Genomic DNA, 7,920 nt, shown 5'->3' on the forward strand with positions numbered 1-7,920 from the left:
ACCCAATTCTCTCTCACATGAAGTTCCCCTCACAAAAGCTCTCTCTCTCTTACAGACCCCCCTGAATCCCTGAAGAGCCTGGCGACCGCTGTCCAGGAGCCTCCTGCTCCTTCTCTCACAGCACGTCCGCTTCTCTCTCTCTTCTCGGGCCGTACGGCCTTCGTACGGCGAGAAAACCGAAAACCTCCTCTTCTCTGCTGTGTCTCAGGCTTTTTAAAGGCTTAAACATAGCTTAAACCTTGATTAGACATGGATTAGGAGTCCTAAACAAAACCAAAAACCCCTCCGGACCGTTGGATCAAGACCGGGAGCGTCCTCGACCCTTAGATCGCGCTCCGGTCCACGAAATAGGGCCGTGGACCGCGAGAAATGCGTGGGAAACGCCCATGCGGTCTGCAGACCGCGCCGTGGACCACCCGGTCCACGGTGGACCGGGGCAAGGGCCAGCAGGCCCGTTGGCCTGGGCCGGCCCGCACGCGCGGGCCTAGGCCGCGCCTGCGCGCGCCTGGGCCGCGCGCCCGCGTGCGCCTGGGCCGCGCGCCCACCTGGGCCGCAGGCCCCCCCCGAGCGCGGGCCTGGGTCGCGCGTCCCGCGCGCCGCCGCCTGCGGCCGCGCCGCTGCCGTCCGCCGCAGGTCGCCGGCGGTCCTCCGTCGCCTCAGTTTTCGTGCCATCTTCGAAAGCTCGTATCTTCTCCATCCGAGCTCCAATTCAGGTGATCTTGGTCTTGTTGGACTCCGTTTTTCGCCGCGAACATCGCTGTGGGCTCAATGTGGGCTGAATCTTGAGGCGTCAAATCCTAACAATCTCCACCTCGACTCGATATTCGGCCTCCTCCAAACTCCGAGAGCTTCTGGATCTCCTCGCCCCCATGCCCTGGGGCAATCGCCTGCTGATCATGGATGGGCAAACATGGGAGTCGAGCCAGGCTGCTCGATCCCATCTCCGTCGTATGCTGTGCTCCTCCTGACCTGAGACCTGCTCGGGGCATCATCCTGCGGCAATAGGAATCTTACCTTGCGACGTCGCCTCTCGTCCTCCCGAGTCTCCTGTCTCGTGCCCGATCCGCCTCCTGGAGCTCCACCTCGCTCTGGGCTCCACCTGGCTCCCGATGCTCCACCTCGCACTGGGCTCCCTGCCAGGTAATAATGTCCTCTGCTCCCCTTCTTCCCCTCCAGCACAATCCTATCGCCGCGTAGCACCCTCAGGATTCCTCCACCAGCTACCGTCCTGTAGCCTCTCGAATCCAGTCTGCTAAGTGAGATAAGATTCCGCCTGAAATCGGGTATGTATCGGACCTCCCCCAATCTCCTCACTGCACCGTCATGTGTCCTCCAACTGACCGTCCCAATGCCTCTGATCGCACAGCTCGATCCATTCGGCAGATATACAGTGCTCTCACTGTTCTCCAGGGAGTCAAACTGCTTCTCTCTGCAACACACATGATAGGGGCATGCAGAATCTAATATCCACTGCTGGGAAGAAGTAGATACCTCGTCAGATATCTCCAGGACATCTCCATCTAAATCACTGTCGGCCGTCGCTACAGCAGCCACCGTCCGATTTTTCAGTTGGGGGCAATCTCTGGCTAGATGCCCCAACTCCTCACACCGGTAACACCTGGTTTTGCTCAAGTCCCTCCTGGACTTAGACCGCCCTCGTTGCGATCTCCTGTCGCTCCGTCTACCGCCTCCTGCACCTCCAGAAGCCACCAAAGCTGAGCTATCGCCACCTGAGCTCGAAGCTGGGTTCTCCCTCCTGAGAACCTCGTTCTGGAGTATCGCCGCGGTGACCTCGTCCATCTTGATAGTGCTCTTCCCCACTAGAAGAGCAGTCACCAAGGACTCGTACGAAGAAGGAAGCGACGCCAGCAAAACCAGCGCCCTGGTCTTCTCCTCAACGTTCTCGCCAACGCTGAGAAGGTCGGTGAGGATCTTCTGGAAGTGGCTCAGATGCTCCTGCACGCTCTGTCCCTCAGTCATCCGCAGTTGGTAAAACTGCCTCCAGAGGAAAAGAGTGTTGGTGAGAGACTTCGCCATGTACAACTCCTCGAGCTTCGACCACAGCACCGTCGGAGAAGTCTCGCTTAGCACATGGATCACCACCTCATCCGCCAGGTACATACGGATGGTACTCACCGCCTGCATCTGTAGCCGTTTCCAATCCCGCACCTCCATGGTGGTCGGTTTCTCATCGCACAAGAGAGCATCGATCAACCCCTGTTGGATGAGCACGTCCTTCACCCTTGCCTGCCACAAGGAGAAATTGCTCTTACCATCAAACTTGTTGATCTCCATCCTGATTGTTCCTGTTTTCTCCATCTTCAGTCTTGCTCACCACCACTGTAATCTGCGTCCTTGTACCGCCTTGCTCTGATACCACTTGTTGGGTGGATGTCTGGCCAGGACACCACCTCCCAAGATCCTTTCAGTACCACGCGATGCAGCAGAAAGAAAGAAGAAACAAAACAAAAGAAAAAACAATCAAAATACGTGGATCAGCCACAAAAGGGCTCGCCTCCACGGGGCATGCAAACTTCACTATGAAAAAAAAATTTTACAAGAGGAGACCTCACCCTCAACCCTTGTACACCCAATTCTCTCTCACATGAAGTTCCCCTCACAAAAGCTCTCTCTCTCTTGGAGACCCCCCTGAACCCCTGAAGAGCCTGGCGACCGCTGTCCAGGAGCCTCCTGCTCCTTCTCTCACAGCACGTCCGCTTCTCTCTCTCTTCTCGGGCCGTACGGCCTTCGTACGGCGAGAAAACCGAAAACCTCCTCTTCTCTGCTGTGTCTCAGGCCTTTTAAAGGCTTAAACATAGCTTAAACCTTGATTAGACATGGATTAGGAGTCCTAAACAAAGCCAAAAACCCCTCCGGACCGTTGGATCAAGACCGGGAGCGTCCTCGACCCTTAGATCGCGCTCCGGTCCACGAAATAGGGCCGTGGACCGCGAGAAACGTGTGGGAAACGCCCACGCGGTCCGCAGACCGCGCCGTGGACCACCCGGTCCACGGTGGACCGGGGCAAGGGCCAGCAGGCCCGCTGGCCTGGGCCGCGCGCCCGCGTGCGCCTGGGCCGCGCGCCCGCGTGCGCCTGGGCCGCGCGCCCTGCTGGGCCGCGCGCCCGCCTGGGCCGCGCGCCCACCTGGGCCGCAGGCCCCCCCGCGCGCGGGCCTGGGTCGCGCATCCCGCGCGCCGCCGCCTGCGGCCGCGCCGCTGCCGTCCGCCGCCGGTCGCCGGCGGTCCTCCGCCGCCTCGGTTTTCGTGCCATCTTCGAAAGCTCGTATCTTCTCCATCCGAGCTCCGATTCAGGTGATCTTGGTCTTGTTGGACTCCGTTTTTCGCCGCGAACATCGCTGTGGGCTCAATGTGGGCTGAATCTTGAGACGTCAAATCCTAACACTTCCCATATAATATATACCCTGCAACAAAGAAATAAAAGGTCAGTAAAAAATTCTCCTTGGTTCTGCAGGATTCTTTCTTTTTTTTCATCCTTTTCTCACCCGCAACTTTTCCTTCCTCAATCCTTTTCTTTCTTTTTTTCATTTTGTTCTTGTTTCTTCATTTTTTTTGTTTTCTAGATTCATGACACTCCTTTTTACCACATATATTCTATTTTTCACAGCTCTTTTTTTCATATTTATTTTGCATTCTTCCCATTCACCAATATACTTATCCCAGGCTTCTGTATACTCTGTACAACCATTGAGGCGGATTGAAAATACTCCACCACTACTGATGAAACAATTTGAAGAATTTTGATGTTGTCTTCCATTCCCATATTTCCTGGAAACCAACAAGCAGACATAAGTAGCAGCAGATAATATGGAGCAGAATTAGATGAAACTTGTGGTAGCCGGAACTTCCTATGACTTTCGTCTTATCTTGCAGTACATAGTATCTATGACTATTGTTGAACTGTGTATTCTTCCTCACTTATTTGGATATTCTTTTACCACTCTAAATTTTATTCCATGATCAAACACTACTTTCCCCTTTAATTTATATCACAAATAATATAAGGCTAATTATTAATACAACTACAAATATCTAGTAGACTGCAAATATCTGTTAGACTAATGGTGAGGCATATTTTGCAGGAGAAAATTTCTGTGAAAGAGACTACATGAAGTCCTTTTTTTTCTTTTTTTTTTTTTTTTGTTTTGGGTGGACAAGTGTAGCTTTTGAACATCTCATGTTGCCGTGCTTTCTCCAGAGGATCTTTTCAAGAAAGCGACTAAATGAAGTATATGGTTGAAAAATAACAAAAATAAGAGACCAACGTTTTACATTTTGAGCATAATTTTCCACCCAGACAACAATAATTGCGGGCCCTACCAAGTCACAAAAAAAAAAAAACAATAATACAAAACTTTCTTTTCCAAGGTAAAAAATAGTGAAAATTACTAGATGAACTCGTTGAAATTTATCCAATTAAGTCTCATTTGAATGTGGCTCATACTGACACGCATCAAAATTTATTTTGATTGATTTTATTTATTTGGACTCTAACTAAAGATAAACCTTCTATAAATTGAAGATATACTTGATGATTATCGTGATAAAGTTAATTTCTATATAACCATCATGGTTAACATCCATCTTTCGATCTTTGAAACTGATTCGGATACTGTTTCTAATGAACAAGGCACGTTACAAAAGATTTGGTCTCTAACTCACTCGAGAGTTTGTGAGGACCTCCCGATCGGATTTTCTTAGAGTTGGAATTAGAAAATCAAGGTACTCTTTGACGACAACGAGAGCAGATTCTCTTCTAGTTGCAAGTCGTAGATGATTACATAATTCTATTATTACAAGTTGATTAGACAGGTTGATGGAAAAGATCTTCAATGGTATCAATGGTTTTGTTTTTATATAAGTTCTATTGTCCATAAAGTTCTTATATTATGGTATCAGAGCCTAGATCTGTATTTCTTCCAACAGCCATCAAGATCCGGATCCATTTCCGAATTTCATAAAGAATTTACGATTTTTTTTAGAGATCTACGATATATTTATTTATTTATTTTTTAAAAGGGCCGAAATATTATTTGAATAAATAAAAAAAAATTAAAGAAAGAGGAAGAAGGGCGGGCCCTCCACCTCCCATTACGGTGACCGGATTTCGATTGAACTCAGGGTGCTGTGGGGACAGCCGACGGGGCGTCGGGGAAATCTCCTCCGTTGAAGCAATAAATAAAAAAAAAGGGAGGAACAGAGCCGATCGTGTGCCCTGCTCCTCACACGGTGGGTGGCCGGGCTTCCATGTACTCACCGATCTTTTGATGAGGATGGCCGGATCTCCGGCCAGCCGGCGCCACCCATGCACAGCTGCCACGTCGGTCCCCCAACTCCGGCAACCAGCCCACCGTTGCAATAAAATAAATAAAAAAAAAAAAAGGAAAAGAAAGAGGGAAAAGAGAAGGGCATGGATCCCGGGGATGGATTTTCGGTCCTCCTCCGGCGACCGTTGCGGTGGATCCTGGGGAAGGGGCGGCGGTCCGCCGATTGTGGTTTTCTGGCGATCGCTGGCCCGTTTTTTGGTGGGTGGAGCGCCGGCCGCGGCATCTCCACTTCCGTCCGATCTCGAAAGATTTGGAGACAGCGGTTTGGAGGGGAGAACCGTCGGTCCGCCGATTAGGTCTCTCCGGCGACCGTCAGCCAGCACATGGCCGGGGAGGCAGGATCCACTTTCCGGCGCCTCCACCGTGTGCGATCAGCGGGCTCGGGTTTTGCGTTTCAACCCGAAAACCGAAACCCGCTTGGACCCATTTGCTAATTGAGGGCACTTTTGCATGAAAACCCCTGATAAGAATATATTACATAAGGGTCCTTCTAAAATTACATTTTAATTTCTATATAGAGTTTATTATGCAAAAATCTCTAGATTATTATTTAGACCCTGTCATAAAATTTATTACATAAACATCCTCTAATAATCATGATATAGTCCTTGTCATCCGGTTGTATTGCATAAAAGCCTATAAACTTATACTTTACATATTTTTAAGTACTGTTTAAATTATTTATATGTGAATAAAGCTTTGTAGGCCTATTATCATGTTCTTGATGATATAAGGAAGTGATCATGAACTTTTTAAAATAAAAAATTTTCTATAATGTATAATTTTAGATAAATATAATTAATTCAATAAAATTTTAATTATGTCATAATTATTTCTAAGCTACTAAAATATTGATCAGCTTCCAAAAAAGCATTTACATGTTCGATGTTTAGATAGGTAAAATGATAGGATTGTATGTTAGATTGAGTGATATTTTTATACCTAAAGGTATAGTATTTGCTTGTACCCAATATGCATGTTTTATTAGGTTCACTGGTGATATGATATATGACTAAGTAGATATAGCCGTTAGTATATTATGGCACTCGCCCAAAGAAAAAATATAATGATGCACCTGGCTACCCGCCAAAATCAAATATCAAGAAATTTATTTACTTTGGATAAAGTTTAATAAGTCTTATTATTTGATGATAATATGAGCATGTATTCTTTGCAGTATTAATTTTCATAATTATTAATAGTAGCATAAAAAAAAATTTTCTCTTAATGGATTGAATTTCTTGGAATAGAAAGAGAGATTAATACTTACATTAGGGTGTGCTGACCTTGATTTGGTGTTTCGAGTGGATGATTTTTCACCACTTATGGATGAAAGTACACCAGAATGAAAGAGCCTTTAAGACATGTGAGTGTTCCAATTGCCTCAACTTGCTCCATGAGAAATCTAACATAGTACTAGGAGATCCATCCCTTCATGTTATAAAGTACGTATTTTCTTAAATATTATGGAGTAGAAATTAATAAGATATGACAAGATAAAGATCAGTATCTGTGAGTATATTATGGAGATGAGAAAAATTACAGCACAATTATTTGATATTAAAGTTTCTATATCAGATACTTTCTGATCTACTTTATTCTTATTTCTCTTCTATCAGAGTATGATCTCCTTAAAGTCTCCTATAATTCAAACAATGAGCATTGGATGGTTAATGATCAATTACTGACCATTTGTGTGGAAGAGATTGATAAAGGAAAAGATAGAAGTGTGAACTTCGATTCATATCAAGTTGGTGCAAAAGCAAATAAAGATAATGGTATACCCAAGGTAAAAGAGGAGAAAGCATTAGTTGTGGCGTAAGCTATTAATAAGGTTGTCAAATACTTCTTCTGCAAAAGGATGGGACACCTAAGTAAAATTGCATTAAGTATGAAAAGTGACTGCAAAAGAATAATACCCTTTACTCTTATATATATTTTGAATTAATTTTGTAAAGATTTCTAATTTTATTTAGTGCATTGACTCTAGTGTATTTATGCACATTATCAACAACATTTAGGACTTCCTATTAACAAGGCATTAATTTGACTGAAAGTGAACGACGCATTCTTATTGAAAATTAAGTATGTTTACTTATTAAGACCATTAGATATTATAGAATCATCTTAGATTCTAGAGTTGTTTTCATATTCTTTTGAAAACTCTTCTATATTATGACATTGGCATTGAAAGTTGGGGCATACCTCCAAAAGAAAGTTAAAAGAATAGTGAATGATAGGATCTTAGGATCATCAAACTTCACTAATTTTGTGAATGTATTGTCTATATAAAGACAAAGCAATCATACACATTTAAGAAAGGGTGCTAGGATAAGTCAAGGAAATTTGAAAATCATTCACATGATTGCATGCAAATCTTTTTCCATATTTAACCAGTATTTTGTCATACTCATTGATGTCTATTCACAATATGTATCTATACTTTTTGTATGATAGGGCTGATATTTTGATGTCTTTAAGAAATTTAAAATAAAAATAGAGATACAATAAAAAGAAAGTGATTAAAGTAGTCTAATTTGAATAAGGTGGCAAGTACTATAGTAGATATATAGAA

General features: G+C 45.0%; 1 long non-coding RNA gene across 1 annotated transcript; it reads left to right on the top strand.

Annotated features, from left to right (window-relative positions):
- The first annotated feature begins 3,640 nt into the window (after positions 1-3,640).
- LOC140852011 (uncharacterized) lies at positions 3,641-4,303 on the top strand. Its single transcript, XR_012134907.1, has 2 exons — positions 3,641-3,852; positions 4,101-4,303. It is a non-coding gene; the product is annotated as an uncharacterized lncRNA (long non-coding RNA).
- Positions 4,304-7,920: the final 3,617 nt, after the last annotated feature.

Source organism: Elaeis guineensis, chromosome 10 (assembly GCF_000442705.2).
Source record: "Elaeis guineensis isolate ETL-2024a chromosome 10, EG11, whole genome shotgun sequence".
Taxonomy (NCBI): Eukaryota; Viridiplantae; Streptophyta; class Magnoliopsida; order Arecales; family Arecaceae; genus Elaeis; species Elaeis guineensis.